Here is a 25,949-nt window from a genome sequence, read left to right as displayed (position 1 = left end):
GCTCTGCTACTTGCCTCTCGATCGTGCCATCCTTCCATCTCCTGCAGAGCAGAAACGATCGACGGAAGGGAGTCCCAAAACCTGCTGATTGCTTCGTGTCTCTCTACAAATCTCGTGGTACAAAGACTGACGAGTGTCTCTGTTTTAGCTTTGTCCGCGATAAGATGCTTTTTAGAAGTCTTGTTCTCTTGGCACTTGAGCTGAAGTGAGAAATTGTGTCTCGAACAACGTCTTGGGCATTGCGCAGAATGGGAACTGAAACTATCTTTGAACATGAGAGATTTGTGGCATGGCTCACACAGTGGAAGTAATCTGCCAGTTCACACTGGCGTTTAACTTCAGCAGCAGCACCATTTGTCAAGCTTGCCATGCTAGCAGCTTTGTCGTATCCTTGACCAACGCACTTTGACAAATCCAGATTTGACTTCCTGACCTCACTCAACAGCAGCTTCCCGAGGCTCTTGCCGTCTAGCTTCTCTTCGATGCTTCTACCGTCGTCACTTTCCTCATCTCCAGCGAGTCTTGACAGGGTTTGAAAGGCATCGACAACTGCAAAAGGATCTTCTCGAATCACGTATCCCTGCTCGGTTTTACACACATAACGACAAACAATGACCATCAGCTCCCTGGTCTGCCTGTCTGTTGACTCGTCCACAAGAAGACACCAAACCGTTGCTTTGTTTGCTTTTCTCACTACTTCGGTTTTTATCATTTCCCCAATTGTTCCAATCAGTTCATTCTGGATCTGTTTACTCGTATATTTGGCGTTTCTCGGTGCATTTTCAAGTAAATTTTTAAGTTGCGAGTCTCCACTCTGAATCCGATACCGAAGTAGGTGGCGGAAATTCCTGTCGTTTACTGCTGTAATGACATCAGAGTCTTGGATATCAAGTTTGCCATCATCACGGTGGCCACGAAGGGGGATATTCTGTGCCCCGCAAAGCTTGACAGTTTCAACAACGCTTCTCAAGAGTGCACGGTTCTGCTGTATTTGCTTGACCCTTTCACAGTCCAGAGCATTCCTGATATCATGATCTTGACTACCGCGCTGAAACGTTGTTAGCAGCGCGGCAGCTTTTTCCTGGCAGTGTTTGTGAAACTGTGCTTCAGCATGGTTTGTCAGCGCACCATCTTTCCCGGTAAGTTTCGAATAGTCTTTTAGCGGTTTCAAGACCAACTTTCCCATTTTTTGCCCTCCGCCACCTCCAGATAAAGCCGACCATCCTCCTCCGCTTTCGTTGGTCCTCATCAAAACACAAACACTGCACCAAAGGCCTTCGTGGTCTGGATGACGACTCACTGCGAGCCAAGGATACCGGGCAAGATGTTCGGTATTCAAGCGACGCTTGACTTCGCCACCTTTTCTCTTTTGTGTCGAGACTGGAAGATCAGATTGGTTCTTTGGCTTCCACCTTTCGTTCATAAAAAACATAATTTCGCCAGAAGACAACTGATTTCGCTCTTTTAGCGCTACTGCAATACCAAAGTCATTCGACGGCGTGACGTCAGTTTCAGGCGAGAAAATAGCGCTTTGATTCTGCTGCGGGTGCAGGGACTGTGAAATCAGTGTTGGGCTATGTACCACCAAGGTTTGAGTACTGCTTCTTGATCCTTCAGTCAGCTGATCAGTGTGTGTCGTTTCGCAGAAGTTTGTTATGAAGGCCGTATGTGAAGTGGACGTAGTTGTTGGTGACAGTTCGTTCTCCTGGCTGAATGCGTTTTTGTGCATTCCGACCGTCGACTCAGAGCGGGCATCAGAAGTTGCCGTCGTCTCAACATCTAACAAAAAAAGTATCTCTTTTAAAGTTTGCACAAGACATTTATTGTAAACGTATATACACTTTGTATAATGGCTTGCTTTAGTAGATTTAACTCTCAACATGGTGAAGGCAGAATTGGAACTAAATTTGAAAATAAACTGAATCAGCAACATTAACTTTAAACTCCCCCAACAATCATGAACTTTCATACCCCAAAACTATTTCTAGGAAACCCGGACTTTAAAATAAAATACCACCCTAAACATCACTAATTTAATTTGCAACCCCAAGAACCGATCCCCGACATATACTAACAAATATTTTTCAAGAGCTGAAACCCGAAACAATTATCACCGAAGTTTACAAGGCTAAAGAGAGAGCTTTAACTGCAAGAATTTGAAAGATAATTTCAGAGCTGACACAGTGTGTCGGTAAAAATACTGCTTTAAGCCAATATCATAACCGTCAGGCGAGACGAGTGGGCTGGTAAAAATCAGGTCAAACGCTTCGGACAAATTGCATACGAAGAACACTGTACAAGAGGGACCGTAAGCAATATATAACAACAACAGCAGCTGGGACGCGATGAAGCTTGACGAATGAGCCTTATCAGGAAAGCTATCCGACAATGGGCTAAATCTAGAAATTAGAAGTGTTGATACCCACTTTAAACGACACTCCTTCCTTATTGTTCTATCTTTAAAAGCTTACCTTTAATATAATCTTTCTTGGCAAAATAATCAGAGATGTCCCTCGATCCTTTACGGCTTTCCGCCATCATTATTTGTTTCTTCTCTGTTCTATATTCATGCCCTGATTTTTTTTTTCCGATCCATTTTAAATGCGTTTCCGTCTAACTGGTCTAACACACGGAGCAAAAATACTCCGAAGGCAGGGCAGGGTCGCTCGCGCCTAGCCTCCCGCCGGTTGGATCTAACCACCCACGCAATTCCCCAAAGACATGCGTTTCTCGTAAGCATTCACAAAATGTTTTGCTCGTTTAGCACGTCCCAAAAATAAACCCAATAATCATGATTCGTGCAGTGTCGGATTTGAACTTTAGATAATGTGATAAAAAGAAAGTAAAAAATGACGGCGTATCCGATTTTTTTTTTTAGCGTCGGCCTTAGTTGAATCATTCACAAAAAAGGGTCGTTTGCACGATGGATGAGAGGGCGCCAGAAAATCTTGGGGGGGGGCAGGCCCCCCCCCCGGCCTCCCCTGGATCCGCCGCTGGGCTAGTGTCTTTTTTAATAGTTGAAAGTGATTGGAGAGCAACTAACGCCCCTCTCACACTCACCATTTCCCCAAACACATCCAATCAAAATTTTGAGACAGCCATTTTGTTCAACGTAGTTGAAAGTTCTGAAATTAGGTCTTTAGAGATGACAACCCCCTCACAGCCCTCAGGGCAAGGGTTGTAATTTATGCCCTAGGGCATATAAGGTGTTTATAGAAAGCGTTGACGTAGAAACTCTTTAAGGGCCCATTCGGTTGGAGAATGAAAGGGCTAGTGCCCTTTTTAGTAGTAGAAAGTGATTGAAAGGCTTGACATTCTCATAGTAAAAAGCGATGTGGGTACAATATATTATTGTTTTTTTTTTGTTTTATTTTAGACCGGGGCACTTCGTATCTTAGGAGTCGTCGTAGAAACTTCGAAAGGGGTTCAATCTATTGAAAATAGAAAGGGCTAGTGCCCTTTCTAATTGTTGAAAGTAATTGGAGGGCAACTAATCCCCCTCCCACGCCCACCCTCCCATTTGCTCATTATGTGTAAAAACTAAATGTTGCCTTAAGATTAAATCAAAATCCACCGTGTAAATGCTACTTCCCAATAAGGCATCTCAGCAGTATCCAAAGAACGACTGACGGTATTATGTTCAAAATTTCGGGACTATTTCTGCTCTTAAAATTTAACCAAATCAAAATAGCGTAGGTATATCCAAGCTATCAAAGAATGTAAACAGATTTTTTTTGTCAATGGTATCTAGTTTTCTATTTCAGGTCAACTAGAGGAAGTATGAAACTAAATTAAACACTTCTGTTTGTGTCCAAATTTTTAAAAGAGTGTATCTTGTTAAAAATTGCTGAAAAATGTTCTCCAGCATACAAATAGCAGGCCAAACCATAAAGTCTTAAAAAAAAAATGAAAAATGTAAACTATTACTTTCTTTTTCCCTGAAAAGATTATGTCAATATAAAACGAAGAGAAATTAATTAAAAAAACTTTTTCCCCAAAATAAGTTTCTCAAAGAAAAGTAAAGAACTCCATTAAACCGAAACCGAAAAAAACGAACTTAACATGATTAGGACTCAAAACCCCTATGCCTTCCCAAGGCCAGAACATTATTTCCACTTTACTGAAAAAAATACAAATGAATGTGCATTGTCAGTTTAATATACATTTACTGATATTTATTAATCAAAATGTTAATATTATTTGAATTATTACAGTTATAGAAGAAAAAAATTGTATTTTTTTTCAGTAAATTGCAAATCATTTTCTGGCCTTAGGAAGGCATAGGGGGTTTTGAGCCCTACTGATGTTAATTTCTGCTCGTTTTCAGTTCGACTCGGTATTTTATTTTAATTTCTGTTCGTTTTGGGTTTCATTTATTTATCGATGCTGATTTGTGGTAGTTTCACGCTTGGTAGATTATTTGATTTTATTTTTGCTCATTTTGGTTTAACAGACTTCTTTACTTTTCTTTGAAAAACTTGTTTTGTGGAAAAAGTTTTTTTAATTAATAACAAATAAATGAGATCGAAAAAAAAACAGCAATTACAATGAATAATCAGCTCAAAGTTCAAACGAACACATATGACCATAAGCAGAAGTAAGCCTAAGGCCCTCTACCCTTTTTACTAAGCTAAAGCGTCACGTGTGCTTTAATGAAAACAAAAAATATTTTTCATGTTTTGTCATTTATAGCATTAATGAATAAAAAACTCCCAAGACGTCTAGGAAGAATGCAGGAACGGTATTAGACCTCATAAACGGGGGGGGGGGGGGGGTGGACAAAGTAAACGAAATTAAAATTGCTACAAATTTTTAGTCAATTAAGTACCTTAATAGGAGTATAAAAACACAAAATAAAAGGAATTTAATGTTAGATGTTAGAGAAATAGGGAGGGAGAGGGGGTAGCTGCCCTAATATAAAGAAGAAAGCATATTGCAGGCCAAGGAGGTTTAAGAAATAATCTTTGGGTTGCTGCCCCTCTTACCCAAGCCTAAAACCACCACTGAATAAATGTCTTGTATAGTAAACATTTAATCTACTTCTACTAGTTCTTTTCAGTAATCTTGGTTATTATGGTGATTTTCTTCTTTTTTTTTTGTTGATTTTATGACAAATATAAACCACGCTGATTTTATGTCAGAACAGTGACACTTTAAAACGACATTCAATACCTTTATAAGAAGGTGAACAGGGGACAGGTAGCACTAATCTTGCTTCTAAGCCTTGATTAGCCTTAAGATATAGTTTTCTACGATGTGTTTTTTTGATATAATGACAAATAAAAACATATTGCTGAAGCCCTACATATTGCCTATAGGCTGACAAAATTCAAATAATCAAACATTATTTAAATATGCAAAAAAGTAATTTTATACAATTATAACTAGTTTTATGACAAAATAACGTATTTCCTGAAAATATGCCACTGAAGGTTTGTGATGGTCGCTGTTTCCTATGAATATGACTTTTTGTCAACAGTCTTCGTAGTCCTGGTCAGGATGTCAAACTAAATTCTTTCTCGTGGATTTATGATTATTCTGGAAATATTAGAAAGATTTCAAATTTATATTGCCAGTAAGATATATTGTACTATTAGTATCAACTCACGAAAATATAGGAGGGGCAAAAATATGTTTTTCTAAATCTAGCAATGCTGTTGTTTTTTTTCGGTCTTTCACTGAAAATACAAGAAAGGAAGTTTTCAAAGTTTGTTGGTTTTTTTCGTGGGGGGGGGGGGGTGTGTGTGTAAAATTTCATGGACAGGGGCAAATGCCCCCTTCCCCAATTGATGCCACTAATTGTACAATAATATAAAGCTAATTTCCTTATATATTAAACTTTGCTTTTGCTTGCCTTAAACTATGTTTTAGTTGTTTGTATCGTACATAAAAATTGCATATTATGTTCCCAGGCCTCTGAAATAGTCTGAAGTCTAATTCACTATTAGATTGAATGAATTTAAAGAATAAGATATAATATGGAAACGTATTGTTGCAAGAAAAAACACTTATTCGCTTAAAAAAAAAGAAAAAAAATGGTGTACACACATTAACATATCTTTAAAATATAGCATTTAACTTCCAGCTTTACTGCTAATGAAATCATTACAGTGTGAATCTCCTTGACAACGGCACAGCTGCAGACGCTACTCTTCCGCCCCAAAGGGAGGAGGATATCACATCCAAGGGGCAATTCCAGGGTGCAAAACTGAAACGTCGGATTTTCTATTATTTGCTCATCTGCTCTTCCACCTTTAGGTATTTTAAAACATAACTAGTAAAAAAAATAAATAATAAAAAAGGAAAAGAAATCTAATGTTTGCACCATAGAAAAAAAGAAAAACATAAAAGGCTATATGAGAAACCTTTATAAAAAACAAGTTTGCAAATGGTTACTAAGGCGTCATCTGCTTTTATGTTTCATAAGACAGTAGAGGGCAGTTTGTCTCTAAACTAGCTGCTTAAAACGGATTTTTATCAAACGTAATACCTTTGATTTTAGTTTAAATATCATTTTAATATTTTTCACTGGATTACACCTAAACTAAAACTCAACTCCATTTTGGACGCCAGATTTTATGTTTTTTGTTACAATTCTCGCGTGAATTTTATCCAACATAATGTGCTTGATATGAATTTAAATATCATTTCAATGCTATTGACAATTTGAGTATTTACCAACCTGTTAACATTTCTTTATCTGAACTTATTTTTTAATTTTAAATGGGAGGATTTTTCTTTCTTGAAAATCAAGACAAGTTATTTCTTAGTTTATCTTTTCTTAGATGGATTCTTAAGCCGATCGACAATTTATCTTAGCTTTCGCAAAGGGCTTAAATTTGGTTTTATTCTAAGCTACTTTTCTTTGACTCTCAGACATCAAGGAGGCACACTTGTGCCTCTATAATCAAGGAGGCACACTTGTGCCTCTATAAAGAGGCGACCCACCACAATGTTAAGCGATTTCAGGTCCTAGAGGTCGCAGAGAGACGGCGGCAATCGCATTTTGTAGCCCAAGCTCAAACTAAGAAACTTGCAAAATTTCATCCTCCTCCGACTTTATCTTCATGGGGTAAACTGGGCCGGAAGTTTGGACCCTCCCACCACAGCCCCCCTTTAACGTTGTCCGATTGGGCTGAAATTTAGAGGTTAAGCTTTTCTAGGGCCCGGGAGCTTATCTTCGAAATTTCAGCTCAATCCGATCACTCCTTCCCTGTTTTCAAAAAACCAAATATAGCCACTTAAAATTCATCATTTCTTTTTTTTTTCTTAGCCACGCCTACAGGCCACATTTGGCACCGGATCCGGTTGAATGATGACTAATTCGAAGCAGAATTCGACCTGTTAGGTCATTTTGATATTTTAAGACAGAAAAAATTATCACCCTAATTTACATTTAAGAAAAACCTTGTTTTCCTATATTAGCCCATGTTAATTTTTCCCACCACAACCCCCCTTTAACGTTGTCTGATCGGGCTGAAATTTGGAGGATAAGCTTTCCTGGGGCTTGGGAGCTTATCCTAGAAATTTCAGCTCAATCTGATTACTCCTTCCCTGTTTTCCAAAAACCAAATATCAAGTTTTGCTTGCGTCAAAAAGATTCATTACCTTACTAAAAAACAATTTAATTATGTCTCTTTAGTGTAATGGTGAGACTCCTGGCTATCAGGCGGAAAACCCGAGTTCGATTCACCGTTAGATCAAATTTTTTATATACTGAATTTAAATTTTAAAAAAAATTCAGTTTCTTTTTTAAATTATTTGAAAAAAATTATGTTTTCTAAAGAGTTAAAGAGGCTGAGTTACAAGGTCGACCCTTAAAACACCCTGTCGAGAAAGAAAAGAATAATACACAATCATCTAACAGTTAGTCAACCAATATTAAGCAATAAACTGTACAAAAACGTGCAGAAATTATTTGAAAAAAACTATGTTTTCTAAAGAGTTAAAGAGGCTGAGTTACAAGGTCGAACCTTAAAACGTACAGGGATTAGGAGGCACAGTTGGGGGCTGCCGCCCCCAAACCCCCTTTTTCGCAGCCTGTAAATAAATAAAAAAAGTTTTTTAAAGTGAAAGTAAGGAGCGACATTAAATCTTAAAACGATCAGAAATTATTCCGTATATGAAAGGGGCTGTGCCCTCCTCAACACCTTGCTCTTTACGCTAAAGTTTGACTTTCTCACAACTCTTTTTTTTAAACAATAAAAACTTTAGCGTAAAGAGTGAGGCGTTGAGGAGGGCACAGCCCCTTTCGTATATGGAATAATTTCTGATTGTTTTAAGATTTAATGTCGCTCCTTACTTTCACTTTAAAAAACTTTTTTTATTTATTTACAGGCTGCGAAAACGGGGGTTTGGGGGCGGCAGCCCCCCAACTGTGCCTCCTAATCCCTGTACGTTTTAAGGTTCGACCTTGTAACTCAGCCTCTTTAACTCTTTAGAAAACGTAGTTTTTTTCAAATAATTTCAGTAAGGACCTGCGCCAAGCCGTCCTCAGTGCACAACACAGAAGAAGAAAAAAAAATTCAACCCTTTGAAGTGAACTATGGTATTTGGTTTTTTAATTATTATTGTTTTTTTTTTTCAAATATAATGTTTATTATATCCAGTGTGGTTTTAGAACGTACTTTATGTTTAGAAAATACCATTCCGCAGACTTATTATTTTAGTCCGTAGTAGGATTTTTCCTTTTAAAATTACGAAATGTTTTCAGAAATTCTTCAAATCCTCATAAATCAGGATTTGGTTCCGATATGAGGTTCAAAAGGCCATTCTTAAGCGTCATCTTACTATGCACTCCCATCTGGCGAGAGAAATGTGAGAGTTGGTATTTCCCCAGATCCTCCCAGGGTATAGCATAGGCTCTAAGGTCGAGGAACTGAGGACTTCCTTATATATAAGCCTTGTGTAAATCTATTGCATTTTAAGCTTTTGAATACATTTGTTTCAGTGACAGGTATTAGCTTGCAAAGCTGTTTTCCTTATTTTGCATCTTAATTTGATTCAGAAAACGTAAAAGTAATAATATTGTCGTTACATCTAAAGTTCGTCTCTGGCATTTTCACACTTCTGTATTTCACCGTCTTATTGATGTAATTCGCCTGTTTTGGAAAATTTCTTCTCCACTCCCCTCCCCCCAAAAATGTCTGTGTTTTTATGATACCCTTTCATTTAACTCTTATTAAAGTTATAAAAACTACTATAATTTAGTTTTTTACATAAATAGTGAGATTCAAGTTTAAAACAATGTAAGCAAATATGGGAGATATAACTGTTAAGGAAAAAAGAACTGTACATCAATGTTTTTCCCTTATGAATCTTCTTCCCCAAAACTGCTCTGTTACGCTTGAAGCAAGTATTCCGAGAGAAGAGCAGAAACAAGAAGCCAGGCAAAGGCAACCAGAACCAAGCCCCTTCAACTTGCCAGTCTCTCAAGCTGCGCAGCAATGAAAAACAGGATTCGACAACAGGATGTACGATGTTTTGAAAGCCATAAGCCAACTAATAGTTAGCAGGCTCTAGAGACAAAACGTCGTCCAGGAAGGGAAAGAGGTCTTTTTATTCAAAGCGTTATATCAAGTAGCCAAGTAGAAAACAGTACTCAAGAACAATCAAACACAACCGAACAATCGTGACAGGGACTGGTAAATTTTGTGCCTAAAAATAACTAACATTTAAACCGGGAAGTCAGCCTGCAAGGGTCACCATGGCTGCATCTTTGTCGAAACACCTATGGAGCCTAGAATGTTATAATTCCTAAAATATTACTGATTTACCAATGGTGCACGATTTTAAAATATAAACTGTAAAGAATCTGCCTTGCCTTTTCAACGCTGGAGCGTCAACTTTGCTGATTAGGGAGGAAATTTTCAAGAAATTTCCAAGCAATATACAATATCGGCTAAGTAACTGTCGCATTAGTCTTACTTCAATTACAGGTCAAAAACTTACTGTTTTTGGAGTATGCCCTCTAAAATTCATAAATTGTTTTATGCCCTCTAAAATGCCCTCTAAAATACATAAATTGTTTTCAGAGCAATTGTATGTAAGCAGCTTCCCTTTCCGTGTTTTTTTTTAGTGGACGCGTAATATAGCAATCAAACCTTTGAGTATGGTTTATAGTTAGATCGCTGACAAAAATGCCCAGAAAGTTAATAAATGATATTACCCCAGAATAGGCAGCGCCGGAAATGTCCAAACAGGCACTAGTGTTCAAGTTTTAGTAAATGTTCAAGTGTTTTTCAAGGGATAATAAATCTGAAACAATTGATGCTATGATAAGATTTTATCGTCAGTCGGGTATCAAAAGGTCATATCTCGATAATTGAAAATTTTTAGGAGAGCAAAAGAATTCCCAACTTTTTTATTTCCCCTGTGTAACTGTAAAACGAAAACGGATTAATATGTAAAAATGTATTCTGTCAATATTAAGCCAATCAAAAGCAAAAATTCAGTTTGAACAGTTGGAAAGCGAGAAACAACATTGCCATTCTAGAAAAATGGAGACACGTAATTTCGAACTGTTAGAATTGTCATAAAACTTTATAGTACAGGCAAACTAGAGTTTGACCCTAAAAACAAATTCAACACAAATGATTTTTACACCATGTTGTAGAAAAAAAAAGAAGCTGGACAACACATTAAAAATTGCACAATTTTGGTCGACGCAAAACTAGTTGATTTTGGGTATTGTGTCAGTTTTCTCACTTTCCTAACAAAAAAAAATCAAGTTCCGGTAATTCTTCGTTTTTCCTGAACTGAATAATTGTTCCGATGTAAAAAGACGAAACGAGTGCGAAAATGGAGTCGAATTTGGTGAACGGTGTATAAAAATTTCATAATCATCAATATGAAATTTTTATACTCACTGCTCCTAAAAAAAAGCAAGTTTGAAAATCCTTGAGCGACGGGGGGTTTTGTTGTGCCTTTGTTTTGCCAAAAATGCAATAACAAACCCCCGGACGGCAAGTACTTCCCCCAAACGTCACTCCCTATCCAGATTACGGTGGCCTCGAGCTGTTTCTGAGCCCATCCCTATCCCCCCCCCAATCGCTGCGTTACTTCCAGATATGAAAAGTATTTTGTTCCCTTCATCATAGAAAACATGAATAAAATATCCCACTAGTTTTTCCCTTTTTTCTCTCTCTCTTTTCTTATTAGCTGATGGTGCTGCCCAGGTTCTTGCACTTATTTGTCTTTAGTTCCCTTTGTAATTTTATATATTTTGTGTTAATTCATTTATTTCTGTCCCGCCTTTTTTTGACCAGTTTTCATCTTTTTAACTCTTTTATTGACTTTATGCAATTAAACTATTGACACTTTTTTAGTGTCCCTTTTAATTTATATATTTATATATCGTTCTTTTTTGTATTTATTTGCCTATTTTCCCCTCTCCTTTTTTTAATGTCCCTTTTAAATTTTTTTTCTGATTTGTATTTGTTTAAATTTGATTTGACCAGTTTTTATCTATATAACTTTTTAATAGACTTTTTACAGTTTAATTATTGAAAAATAAATGATTATTCATTGTGAATTTTCTTTTTAGTTGTTTGTTTTTGCATTTTTGCCAGTTTTAGTGCAACCATATGATTTGTCGACAACGAAGTCCAAATTCAGCCCATTGTGGGCTTGTGACAGACTTTTTTTGAAATAAATATCTTATATCTTATCTTACATTCAGCTGCACATCTATTGTGAAGAAAAACGCACGGGTGATTATACGACTTCTCTTTGACTGGGCCATATTCTTTATAGTAGCTCCGCCATCGTAGCCGTTGAACACAATAGTGGCAGATGACTTTTGGGTCATGTAAGTAGCATAATGGTCAAGGATTACGGAGTATCGTTCGTTTTGGCCCTAGGAATTCTGTGCAGAAGAGGTCTACTGTCAATGATATATTAAATGCCTTTCGGGAAGGGAGTAGAGCCCTCCTCAAGATTGCAGGCCTGTGCTATAGCCTTGGCAAACTCTGGCTTGTTCGGGGACCGGAGCGTGCAAGAACTGTTAAAAAGTGATGCCAGGTAGGAACACAGTTCGTGTTGAAAGTACTTCGATTCTGTGAGATTTATCTCTTTGCTAGAGTGATGAGCCTCTGAAAAAAGAGAGTGGGATCCAGTCTTTTGCGATCTCCACCTGGATTCTGATTTGTAGTTAATTGAACTGCCTGTTGTTTTCGTCGAAACACAAAATCAGCGACCAGCTTTCCAGACATGGAGTCAATGATTTTTAGGTGTAAATCTCTAGCAGAATCAACGTTAGCAGATTCGTAGGCTGGCAGACCGTTGGTGATGTTTCTTAGTTGAAGATACCCATTAAATGGTGATCTTTTTTCTAGGAAATCGATAACGATCTGGGTGTCTTTACAGTCTCTTAGCTGCCTCGGCTTAGACGTTTCCTTATGTTGTTCACTAGTTCCATAGAAAACCTGTGACATACCCTCCATCAGAAGATTTAGTGCAGAGCAGACTTGTCGAGACAGAGCCCATAAAGACCTTTGAACCTCTGTCATACCATTTCCATCGATAAGGCCACTAGCCGTTTTGAGACAACCCAGGAGCTCTGGCTCAATGACAAGATCCGTGTAGAGCCCAGTCCAGAATCTATCAAAACGTCTAATCACATACATCCCATTCTGGAAGGCTTGATAAACGGAAGGATGGGTTTCTTGGAGCTTGACCATTCGCTCTGCCCAGATACTGCCAGATAAGGTAGCATGTCAGAGATGGATTTTAAGTGGAGATCCCATGACCTAGATCGTTCGGATTTTAAGAAATATCGCAGTACGGATACAATATCGGAGTATTGAAACCACAGTTTCGAGGTTCTGTACTGGAGCAGTTCATGTATCTTCCTATCGATGGATCCCACTATTTTTTTCCAGGGAAGGGTTTTTTTCTATATCTGCAACGTCTGCTTCTTTTTTCATAAGATGTTTGTACAGGTTTCTGAGTTCTAATATTTCTTCAGGCTGCAGAATTAATTCAGCAACACAGGAAATTTCTTCGAAAAAGACCTCGGAAAGCAGAATAGCACGAAGCGCAGCATCAACCAGAAAATGGCCACGTATTGCCCTGGTGATTGCTTTCCCACCAAGAATATGGGAGACAGTGTTAGGTGCGTAGACAAGTTCAAGAGCCTCTCTAAGTCCTGAACCCTTCATGATGTAGCAAACTGATCCAAGGAAGCTCATCATGGTGTTGAATCCCCTAAGTTTTGGAACAATATTTGAGAGCTTACTTCCTGAAGCAGGAGCTTCGACAATTTTCATGGCTTTCTACCTCAGCGATTGGTCAAATGTCACAACCGGAGTAAATGTATGTCAGCTTGCCTGCTCAGCTACGAAAAACAAAGTTAAAGAAATGCAAGTGTCATCACTAGCTGGAAGGTCAATCATAGGGAGGAAAACAATAGAGGCTTTTCCTGGGTCCGGACCATGATTGTTTGCTCTGTGCCATTCCGACCCGGTCTTGGAATTTTCAGGTCGAAAGCCACAGGATGTCAAGACTGGAACTGACAACTGTTGGTTATAAATCTCTTAGACATTCGTATCGAATGCGGGAGAGTACCTTATCCTCTAATTTGTGATGGACAATGCGTATTTTGCATGCATCCTCATCGGCTCATCGGCTGTGGGGTTTTAGTACATCATGTTTATGCAGAGATAAATGTCCGACAAGCTGCACTGGCTTTGTGTCACAGCAGACATTCCGTACATCATGTTTATGCAGAGATAAACGTTCAACAAGCTGCACCGGCGTTGTGTCTCAGCAGACATTTCGCACAACATGTTTATGCAGAGATAAATGTCCGACAAGCTGCCATAGCGTTGTGTCAAATGCGGCTAATTTTAGTCATAATTCTTAGCACATTTATGGCAATTCTTTCTTTGGAGCTGGTTAAAAGAAATATTTAGAAAAGCGAAAATAGCGAGAAGTCAGCATAGTATTATACATAGACGCAGTTTTACATTTGTGGGTTAGTATGTGAATTCAAAACGTAAGGAATATGACGTTATCAGTGCTTATTAGACATTTCAATTACAGATAAGAGAATCAGAGTTTCAATTAAATACTGGAAACAAAATTTAAAACAATAAAATGATTCCTACTATAGAAGGAAATGATCCCTACTATACGACGGCTGTGTGTCGGCTCATCGGCTCATCTGGGAATACGTATTCTCGTTGTAGTTGACGCTGGTGTCACAGAAGCAATGTTACTCATTCCATGGAAAGTATTCTTGCCGTTAAGAGTGCATGATCCACATTGTCATGAAACGTTGACCAGATATCATCAGATATCATAAAACATTGCTATAATTTATTGCATACGAAGGTAATGAAAGTGGTGAAGCTGCCTTCTCTGCATTAACTCGTCTTCTAAACGAGCCAACCATAATTTATCAGGCCACTTTTTTTTTTACCAACAATCGATGAATTGGTGGACAATACGTGCTAAAAGAAGCATGTCAAATGAAAATAAAACAGTGCATATTGATGAATATAAAAGAGGTTTTCTAGTAGTCAATACAGCAGATTAATTTGATTTTTGGGCTTAACTCATCATTTTATGTCAGAATAGTTGACTTCTGATAGTATGGTGAAAAAGAGGTCACAATCACAACGATGTGAAGGGCAAAATCACATATTGATGATTATGAAGTTTTTTATGGTACACTTTACACGAAATTTGCTTTCATTTTCTGGCTCAGTTCTTTATTTTACATCGGGACGGTACTTCATATACAGAAAAACGAACATTTACCGACAGTTCATTTTTTTTAGAAAAAAACTGAAAAAATTGACACGAAAAGCAAAAAAAACTAGTTTTGCGTCGACCTAGAATGTGCGACTTTGGATATGTTGTTGAGCTTATTTTTCTCTGGTCTCTGGTATGAGCTGGTATAAAAATCATTTCCGTTGTGATTTGTTTGGGGTCGACCCATATTTTTGACCAATTTGCCCGTGCTCTTACAAGAATTGCTTGTTTCGCTTACAAAATGCGTAAGAATATTCAAAAAGCAAAAACAATTGGCGCTCACCACATTTGCTTGGTTTCTTCACCAGTTATGGGCTCATGGTAAGACCATGACTCAGGTGGCACAATATGGTGCAATTTAAGGATTTGCTTCTTATTCAGTAGATTCAGCTGCATTCTATCATTGTATAGAGGCGAAACAGCTTGCGGCTACATTCTTCTGATTCTCTGAAGAGGAAGAGGCTATTCCTGGTTGAAGAAAATGATATATTCAATGTTTTCACTACCATAACAAAGGCTTCTTAGGTCCCGTATCTCAGGACCACCGGCTTCTCTTCCGGATTTGACGGACTGAATGAAATTGATAATCTTGTAATCCTTGAAAAATTCATAATTAAGGAGCTTATAGTCGTATTAAAAAAAGCTGAATTTTCAAAATAAGTGGATTCAGCTCATTTGTCCGAAGGTATTAAAAATCAAGTGTGAAATATTTTGTCGGAGCATAGATGGACCTTTACTAGGCATAAAGTCAATTATGACTAGATTGACCTTATTAATCACAAAATACCCACAGTCAGATCACCAATCAAAGAGCATCCTTGTAACATTCCTTATAGCAGTCATGAACTTATGTTCATGACTTGATTAACAAATCAAAGAAATCGAAGCCCAAGGAAGTATTAAAAAGGATTAGTAAGTGGTGTTGTCCACTAGTAATAGTAAGAAAATAAGATAAAATTATTAGAAAATTATTAGAGCTTTAAATCCAGTAACAATAAACGATGTCATTATTACCCAGATATAGATTCGATATAGACTAAATTACCCAGAATATATTCGATTTTGGACTCATCAGGAGGGTGAAAATCTTTCTCTAGTTTTGAACTGATCGCGGAAAATTGGAAAATAACTTTTGATCCTGAAACCAAGCATAAAGCGATAGTAATAATGGACGACGGTAGAACATTTACTTTTGAGAGCATTACTTTTGGGTTATCATTTATTTCCAACTGTTTTAGTAGACTCATTTATTTGACCCTGAAAGACCTTGATTCTGGTTCATGAATGAACCAGAAAAATACTCTTCTACTGGAATGAAAAAAAACGGACACCTTAAGCTACTTAAATGATGTTATGTTATTCACTGAGACCATAGAAAACCGTTTAAATACCGTTAAAAGGATACTAGGAAAACTTGAAAAAGCAGGGTTAAAATTTAAAAACCAAAATTATCCAGAAGTGGTTCCAAAATTAGTCTTCCTTGGTCACATCGTTAATCAAGGGACTATTTCACCCAACCCAGATAAATTAAAGTTCAGATGAAAAGATAATTAAGTCATTTTTGACGTTTTTTAAAAGATTATAACACTATTGCAAAGCCTATAACTGACCTTCTAAAAAGGATTTCTCGCCAACTGCAATTAAAACCCCCAGTGCTCAAACTGTCAAATATTTTGAATGATTTTTGTCCGCAAACAAACGCATCAACAGAAGGAATATGTGCTGAACTAAGTGCTAGTGATTTAAATTTTCCTCCAATCTTTGATAAAGTCGAAACAAACTGGGATATCTTAAAGAAAGAAGCAGGCTAAAACAATCTTTCTTTCTTTCCTTGTTTGGTATTTTAATCCAATCCATTTATGGGCTCGATTGTTCTGTGGAAAAAAAAGAAATTTTTTTCAAGTACAAAAATAATTATAAAAATAGAAAATAGTTTTATTTTATTTTGTTTAGTGCCGCTAGTTCAATCTTCTTTAGCATTCAGTGTTTCACTTGAACTGTGGCGGAGTCATCAGTAGGCATGAGTAACCAAGAATTCTTTTTAGACGGTCCATTAAATATGGCGGAGTAGGCATAAACTGTGGCGGAGTAGGCATAAGTAACCAAGAATTCTTTTTAGATGGTCCATTAAATATGGCGGAGTAGGCATAAGTAACCAAGAATTCTTTTTAGATGGTCCATTAAATATATGTCTGTCGGCTGTGCCCAAGAAAAGCATTTCGATCGAAAGGAGAGTTATACGAGAGCAAGAAGAATAAAATAATATGGTAAATTACAATTTGAATAACTGTGAAGTACTCCAGGTATGCAGAGACTGTCCATAGAAGTGACCACTCAAGCTACAATTTTAATTTACTGTCAAGCAAAATGGTACCCCACGCATCAAGACTGAGGTGAAGAGGAGTTATTTAAATGCTAAATTCTCCTTTGATTTTAAGATATTGAGAGACGGGAATTTTCTTCCTAATTGGGGGGGGGGCATTATAATAAGTAGGATCATCAAAATTAAATACTCTAATAAAATTTAAATAATTTAATAATCCTAATTTTGAAATTTTAAGAAACAGAGCATGTAGATCAGATAAAAATACAGGAAGCAGAGGGCATCTTGAAATACCCGTTTCCTAGACGTCCAACGGGATTTGGATAAGAGTTTGACGAAAGAGTCCAGAACTGTGGTCTAGGGAAATGCTATATTAGGTCGAGATAAGAGATAAACTGCACCTTGTTTAATGAATTTCCCTTTGACAAAGTACTTTTGGAGTAGACCAGATTGTTTGATTGTAAGTGTTGTTTATTTGTATGTTTGTAAGCCTATTAGAGCCATAGGCTTACAGTATTGTTTGAACAATATATATATTATCAAGAGATAGACTCGATTTTCCTCGTTCAGGACCCAGCAGAATCTTCGCTAATCGTAAGTATCTTAGTTTACCCTTTGCTAGCTCGGATCTATTTCGTAGCTAAGGTTGGGGATACAGGACCACCTTTGGGCATCAAAATACCATGGGCAGTAAAAGAATTATAACACCGATATATTCTTTTAACAACCTTTTGCACATTGTTTTTTTTTTTTCATTCAACGTCACCCTGAACATTCCTTGACAGCTTCACATTAATACACCAAGCTTCAGCAGTAGAAAATCCTCGCACATTACTTATACGTCCTTTTGACAACCTGAATGCACACAGTGTGTTTTAATTTAGTTCAAAATCCTCTTGACATATCCTGAAGTTTTCACTTTATTGCTCTTACTTTTGATAGCAGTAGTAGAAGTAGTATAAATAGTGGCAAAATAGCTGTAGTAGTAGTAGTAGCAGCAGCAGCAATAGTAGAAGTAGCAATAGGAGTTGTAGCAGTAGAAGTCGTAGTAGTAGCATGCATATATTGTCTTTTGTTTTTTTTCAACATCCCCAACTGCAAGCCCAGTCAGTTTCACTTTAATTATCCGAGCTGTTCCTAAGATCTTGCTGATGCGCTCTTTTGACAACCTGCAAGCACATAGTGTGTGTTTATTTAGTTCAACTCTCCGCTCTATATTCACAAATTTTTTGTCTTCATGCTCTTAGTCTTAGTAGTAGTAGCAGTAGTCATAATAGTAGTTGTAGGAGTATTAGTAGTGATAGTAGAAATAACAGGAGCATTAGCAGTAGTAGTAGTACACACATACAACTTTTTGGTCTGTTGAACATCCCCTCATCATGCCCAGGAAATTTTGACAACCTTTATGGACATAGAGTGTTTTAATTTAGTTCAACTCCCCCCTAAATATTTCCTGAAATTTTAAGGTTAGTAGTGAAATTTTAAGAAGTAGTAGTGGTGATAGTAATAGTAACAGTAGTAGTAATAGTAGTAGTAGCATATACACATTGCCTTTTGGTCAATTTATCACCCCCGTCATCGTTCTCTGAAAGCTTCACCTAAATGTCCTTGGCCTTTTTGGAGACCTTGGGTCAAACCTACCCCCGCCCCCCTTTCCGACAAAATACTACATGCAAACAATAAGTGAATTGTATAACTTAGAGCCCTATTAGTAGAGTAGGAACTACCATTTTGCTTGCGCCCCCGTACCAAACAGGTTTTTTTTCTGATAGATATTCTATTCTACTGGTCATTACATCTTTCTTTGCCAACAGATTTAAGCAATTTAAGGACAAGTTTTTCTGACGTAGATTTCTAGTTCCTGATATACAAGTTTTTTTAGGTTAAATCCGTGGTCATTCATCTGTAAGTTGATTAGTAGTTTTTTTTTTTTAAACTTGGCTAATAGGTTTTTAAACCTATTACTACGAACGCTACATGCATTCCATTTTTGGAACTAGGAGCGAGATTGTGTGATGCTATAAGACGTGTTTCGTTTCATGGGTTCATTAATAGAAGGACTAATGTTTTTGAAAAGGGTAATTACTTCTTTAGTTTACGAGATTTTCGATTTTTTTACGAAAAGATATTTGCGTAAAGGTATTGCGATGGTTAAGAATGCCTCACGGGTAATTAAAGAATGGGATGCTTGCATCAACAATACAAAGAATAAGCTCAGATACTTAATAGATTTGACGCTTACAATAGACACTGCTAGAAAGTATTCAATAGCTTAATTGAAAAGTAACGATAGAATGACATTGTGACTTGACCTATCTTTACCTCGCTGATGTGATCTGTATAATACACAAGTAACGTTTGAAAAGTATTGTCAGTTTAAAAAGAAATGGCTAAAAAGTGTTTTGAAGGGGATGGGTTGCTTGGGGGGTTGAGTGGCCCGCGGGTTCATTTACAGGGGGTACAGTTGCACGAGGGTGTTGGTTAGACGGGGGTTCAGTTATAAGGAGGATTCAGTTGCACGGGGGGTGAGTTAAATGGGAATTGAGTTCCACGAGAGTAGTGCTTTGTCGTGGTTTAGCCGTGAGGTCCCTTACCACAACCCCAAAGGGCTCCAATCCCCCCCCCCCACCCCCGCGGGACCTCCCCGGTCCGCAAAGATTCTCTAGGCTCCCAAAGGAACCGGGGTTTACCTTGTAACTTTTACATTCTCTTGATTTTCAAATTTCCGTTTGAAGGACTCTGTTGTTTTAAGCCCGTGTGATTTTTTCTTTACATGGTGTTCGTTCAAAAAAGCGAGAATTTCTGTTAAATAATTAATTCTTATATTTTTTCCGTTCAATTTAAGGCGAGTATTTCTGTTAAATAAATAATTGTTATACCTTTTAAAATGACTTCACTTGGTTTGAGGGGGTTCTGTCGTTTTAAGCCGTTTGATTTTTTCTTTACATGGTGTTCGTTCAAAAAGCGAGGATATTCCGTGTGATTTTTTTTGGGAAGTTTAATGAATTTATTAGTTACCGATAGTTCAACGACTCCCCCCCTCAATGACTTCCAGCGGTTTTTATTACTCCACACCACAATGAATTTATATGGTCTTAGAACTCATGCCACTAGTCAAAACTTTATTTAACCTTAAGCATAGACATAAGATTTTGATGAAACAATGGTTCTCTTAGAAGCTACATTACGAGCTCTGAGAAAGATAAGACTTATTTTTTAATTTCAGCGGGCATGAAAGGTCGAAGTCTAACACAAAGAAAAATATATTTTGGAGAGGATCGGTAACTTCATCTAAGAAATAATTTCAATTCAAATAAGTATTTAACGATTCTCATTATTTGTAGTTGAAAATAATTATTTTTTAATTTAATTGGGAATGAAAAGTCAAAGTCTAACATAAAGAACAAGGTATTTCGGATGGGGTAGCTAACTTCATCTATGGGATAATTTCCATTCGTCTTAGTTTTTAACGATCAATTCTCTCGTTCAAATGTGAAACTTAGGTCCATTCTCTGGTTCAAATGTGGAAAAACCCGTGTGAATGAGTTGAAATAGAAATTTTTTAACAAGAAATGCCTGAAAAGTGTTTTGGGGGAGATGGGTTGATTGGCAGAAGGATGTATTAGCGTAGTTATAGTGGAGGCCGAGTTGCTAGCGAAAAACCCGTGTGGATGAGTTGAAATAAAAATTTTGAACAAGAAATGGCTGAAAAATGTTTTGGGGGAGATGGGTTGATTGGCAGAAGGATGTATTAGAGAAGTTATAGTGGAGAGCAAGTTGCTAGTGAAAAATCTAAGCTAATAAGGGTTTTTGACTGTAAACTCTAGTTTTTTCTAAGAAAATTATGGAAAATACAATTTGTTGGTTCATAGGTGAAACTTAAGTCCAGGTATGGATCGAAAAATAAACTATTTCTGTAGAATCTGAGCTAATAAGGGTTTTTGACCATAAACTCTAGTTTCCTGTAAGAAAATTATGGAAAATACAATTCTCTCATTCAAATGTGAAACTTAAGTCAATTCTCTGGTTCAAATGTGAAACTTAAGTCCAGTTTTGGATACTCATAATAATGAGGACTGATGGTTCTAATTCAATACTTTTTTTTTCATAAAAAGAAACTATTTTTTTTAAACTTCTAAATTATTCAACTTTATTTTGTTTGTACATATCTTAAAATGACAAAACATGCTTACGGCTCTAACAATTGTACTCTGCGATTGGTCATAGACACACGGTGGCTTTCCCACTTATATTCTATTTCCGGATATCGTCACTACCTAGTCTATTGGTTGTATTAAATCAGTATTTTTTACGCAGTAGTACAATAAACACATAAGTCATATCTTTAAAAAAAAGTGAAGATGGAGCATTTTAATAAAGTGTGTTCACATGTCAATGTTATTGTAGCATTGAATGCTGACAAGGAGAAGTATTTAAACTATGAAACAAGTAAAAATGGTAGCACTATTGGAAATGAATGTGTGCATTGTCATGACAGTAAGAAATTTAATTTCTTTGGAGTACCAAAAAAATTCAACTCTTCTTATGGTGGATATGCAAGAGTGAGATATCCAGAGATAATAGCACTAAAAAGAATTGCCAACAGAAAAAAAATATTTGGTGACGAGGGATATCTTCTCGCCAGTGCTTATGGTAAGATACTACCTCTTTTAACACCCTATCGTCAACTTTCGGGTTTTAATATTCAATAGAAGATAAAAAGAGGATATGCATATTCTTCTGCTAATATACATAAACCTTATCTTGTTTATGTGTTTAAACTCCTACTTGCTTAAAAATAATGTTGTATTATACGGAGGAATTGCAATAACAATAAACAGTCCATTGGCATAAAGTATAACTAAGGACAATTAAGACGAATCGACAACAACCAAAGTGCCAGAAAACTTTACTGCCATTAAACAAACAATTAATGAACCAAATAATAGTAAAGATGAAGTGCATATTGAACAAGTGGATGACCCCCATTAGAAATGTTTTCAAATGTTAGTTTTATTGTAGCATTGAATGCTGACAAGGAAGAAGTATTTGAACTATGAAACAAGTACAAGTGGTAGCACTATCGGAAACGTATGAGTGCGTTTTCATGACACTATGGAATTAAATTTTTTTGGAGCACCAAAAAAATTCAATTATAAAACTGGTGGATATGGGAAAGTATCATTTCCAGAGATGTTAGTACTCAAAGAGAATGCCAGCATAAAAATAATAGTTGATGAAGAGGGGTATCTTCATGCTAGTGCTATAGGTAACACACTACCTATTGATAGAACCTTTCGTCGGCTTTTAGGTATTAGCATTCAAATGAAAGCAAAGAGGAAAAGAAAGGCCTACTCTGTTACTAATATCATTAACCATATCTTGTCTACATGACGAAACTGTTACCTGTGTAAAAATAATGTGATAATAGACAGTGAAATTGCCAGAAAAATAAAAAGGGTATTGTCAGAAAATATCACTATGGAATATAAAGATGAAACGATAAAAACAAAGCACCAGCAAACGTTACTAGCATTGATGAAACAGTCAATGAATCAAATAATACCAAAGACGAAAAGCATATTGAACCTGTTCATGAGACACCAGTAAAAATTTTGTATGATTAAAAATGGAATAATGATTATTCTACTGATTACGAACTTAGAGAAGACTATAACTACAATATCAAGAGAGAACATGGTGAACCATTTTATGGAACAGATTCAAAATATCCAAAGTTAATCATTGATATTAATAATTTATAATAATATATTTTTTTATTATTATTCTACATAACATTATTTCATTTAAAATATTACATTGTTATGTGTTCATTATTTTTTAGAGTAAGCTAGCATATCAAGCGTTTAGAATGTCTATTAAAACATCGACGTTGTAAGAAAAGGAATTTGCGTACATCCATTGTCAGACACATGGGATAACATTGTCAAAATCTAGGTATCAGAATGAAAAATGAAACACACACAGACACGACACACAAACAGATTCATAGTGAGAGAGATATCCAAAAAGTTGGGTTGATCTAGGTTAACGTAGATTGGCGCGCCACTCTAAGTGAACCTAGGTCAACCCAACTTTTTGGATATCTCTCTCACTATGAATCTGTTTGTGTGTCGTGTCTGTGTGTGTCTCGTCTCTATGTGTGTGTCAACACAGAGACGACACAGAGACGATACAGAGACGACACTTTTTTGCTTGCAATGTGTAGGAACCAGTGGGGAATCCCCGCTCGTTTGGAAAGGTGCCAAGGAAAGGCATGCGAATAGCATGTAGTTTCAAAACGTGTTTAATCACGTGTAGAGGTCCCATAGAATGAAATTTCTGTATTGTGCATGTAAACGGTGAATTCAAGAATGAGTTTTTTACTTACTTAGAATTTTCTCATAATTTCTTGAATGAAATGTTTTTTTTTGTATCCAAGAGGTGAAAATCAATAAAGAGTTTGTTACTTACTTTCCCTTTTTTTATAATTTCTTGAATTAAATTTCTACATCGTGTATCTAAGTCGTGAAAACAATAAAGCGTTGTGTATCCATGAGGTAACTTCAAGAAAGGATTTGTTACTTATTTACAATTTATGATAATTTCTTAAATGAAGTTTCTGCATTGTGTATCCAAGAGGTGACTTCAGGAAAGAGTTTGTTACGTGCTTAAAATTTTTTCATAATTCATTGAATCAAATTTCCGTATTGTGTATCCAAGAGTTGACTTCAAGAAAGAAATTGTTACTTACTGAGAATTTTTTCATAATTTCTTGAATTAAATTTCTACATCGTGTATCTAACTCGTGAAAACAATAATGAGTTTGTTACTTACTTGGAATTTTGTCATAATTTCTTGAACGAAATGACTTTTTTTGTTTATCCAAGAGGCAAATTCAAGAAAGAATTTGCTACTTACAATTTTTGATAATTTCTTAAATGAAGTTTCTGCATTGTGTATCCTATAGGTGACATAAGGAAAGTGTTATCTACTTTCTAAGAATTTTTTCATAATTTATTGTATGAAACTTACTTACTGTATATACAAGAGTTGATTTTAAGACAGAATTTGATGCTTACTGATAAATTTTTCATAATTTCTTGAATTAAATTTCTACATCGTGTATCTAATTCGTGAAAACAATAATGAGTTTGTTAATTACTTGGAATTTTGTAATAATTTCTTGAACGAAATTTCTTTTTGTTTAACAAGCAGGTGAATTCAAGAAAGAATTTGATACTTACTTACAATTTTTTCATAATTTCTTTAATGACAATTTTTTCATAATTTCCTAAATGAAATTTTTGTATTGTGTATCTAAGAGGTGGATTCAAAAAAGAGTTTGTTACTTACTTACTTCCTTACTTACTTACTTACTTACTTGCTTAGTTATAGACCTCCAATTTTTACAGTCTAATACCTAGATTCTGACAATGTTACCCAATTTGTCTGACGATAGATGTACGCAAATTCCTTTTCTAATACTATAGGTATTTAATGAGATATTATAAAAGCTTGACGTGCTAGCTTATTATAAAAAAAAAAGAAAACATAAAAATATAATGTTTTTAATGAAATAATGTTATTTAGAATATGAATACAAAAATATATTATGATACATTATTAATATCAATGATTAACTTTGGACATTTTGAATCTGTTCCAATAAAATGGTTCACCATGTTCTCTCTTGATATTGTAGTTATTGTCTTCTCTTAGTTCGTAATCAGTAGAATAATAATTATTCCATTTTGAATCATACACAATTTTTACTGGTGTCTCATGAACAGGTTCAATATGCTTTTCGTCTTTGGTATTATTTGATTCATTGACTGTTTGATCAATGCCAGTAACGTTTGCTAGTGCTTTGTTTTTCATCGTTTCATCTTTATAGTCCATAGTGATATTTTCTGACAATACCCTTTTTATTTTTCTGGCAATTTCACTGTCTATTATCACATTTTTTTTACACAGGTAACAGTTTCGGCACGTAGACATGATATGGTTTATGATATTAGTAGCAGAGTAGACGTTTCTTTTCCCCTTTGATTTCATTTGAATTTTAATACCTAAAAGTCGACAAAAGGTTCTATCAATAGGTAGAATGTTACCTATAGCACAAGCATGAAGATACCACTCTTCATAAACTATTATTTTTATGTTGGCATTCTCTTTGAGTACTAAAATATCTGGAAATGATACTTTCCCATATCCACCATTTGTATAATTGAATTTTTTTGGTGCTCCATAGAAAATTAATTCCATAGTGTCATGACAACGCACGCATACGTTTCCGATAGTGCTACCACTTGTACTTGTTTCATAGTTCAAATACTTCTCCTTGTCAGCATTCAATGCTACAATAAAACTAGCATGTGAACACATTTCTAATGGGGGGTCATCCACATTTTAAATATGCACTTCATCTTTGCTATTATTTGATTCATTAATTGTTTGATTAATGGTAGTGACGTTCACTGACACTTTTTGTTTTTCATAGATTCATTTTTATATTTCTAGGTGATATTTTCTGCCAATGCCTTTTTTATTTTTACGACAATTTCATTGTCTATTACAACATTATTTTTAAAAAGGTAACAGTTTCGTCACTTCGACAAGATATGGTTTATGATATTAGTAGAAGAATATGCATGTCTTCTTTTGATTTTCCGTTGAATGCTAATACCCGAAAGTTGACGATGGGGTGTAACAAGAGGTAGCATGTTACCACAAGCACTGGCAAGAAGATGTCCCTCTTCATCAACTTTTATTTTTATGTTGGCATTTTCTTTGAGTGCTATCATATCTGGATATCTCACTCTTGCATATCCACCATAAGAAGAGTTGAATTTTTTTGGTACTCCAA

At 36.0% G+C, this 25,949-nt stretch overlaps 1 long non-coding RNA gene across 1 annotated transcript in view; it reads right to left on the bottom strand.

Moving 5' to 3' along the window:
- Positions 1 to 5,422: 5,422 nt before the first annotated feature.
- LOC148956697 (uncharacterized) overlaps positions 5,423 to 25,949 on the bottom strand; it is a 38,413-nt gene continuing 17,886 nt past the window's right edge. Inside the window, exons 2-3 of the long non-coding RNA XR_016141551.1 lie at positions 15,041 to 15,354; positions 5,423 to 5,538 (exon numbers count right to left, since the gene is read on the bottom strand). This is a non-coding gene — a long non-coding RNA (uncharacterized LOC148956697). The remainder of the gene's footprint in view (positions 5,539 to 15,040; positions 15,355 to 25,949) is intronic.

Source organism: Artemia sp. Qi Xiang Cuo, chromosome 1, assembly GCF_049724085.1.
Source record: "Artemia sp. Qi Xiang Cuo chromosome 1, ASM4972408v1, whole genome shotgun sequence".
In the NCBI taxonomy this organism is placed as follows: domain Eukaryota; kingdom Metazoa; phylum Arthropoda; class Branchiopoda; order Anostraca; family Artemiidae; genus Artemia; species Artemia sp. Qi Xiang Cuo.
The sequence above is the reverse complement of the archived record's forward strand: the minus strand, read 5'-3'. Positions and strand labels throughout refer to the sequence as shown.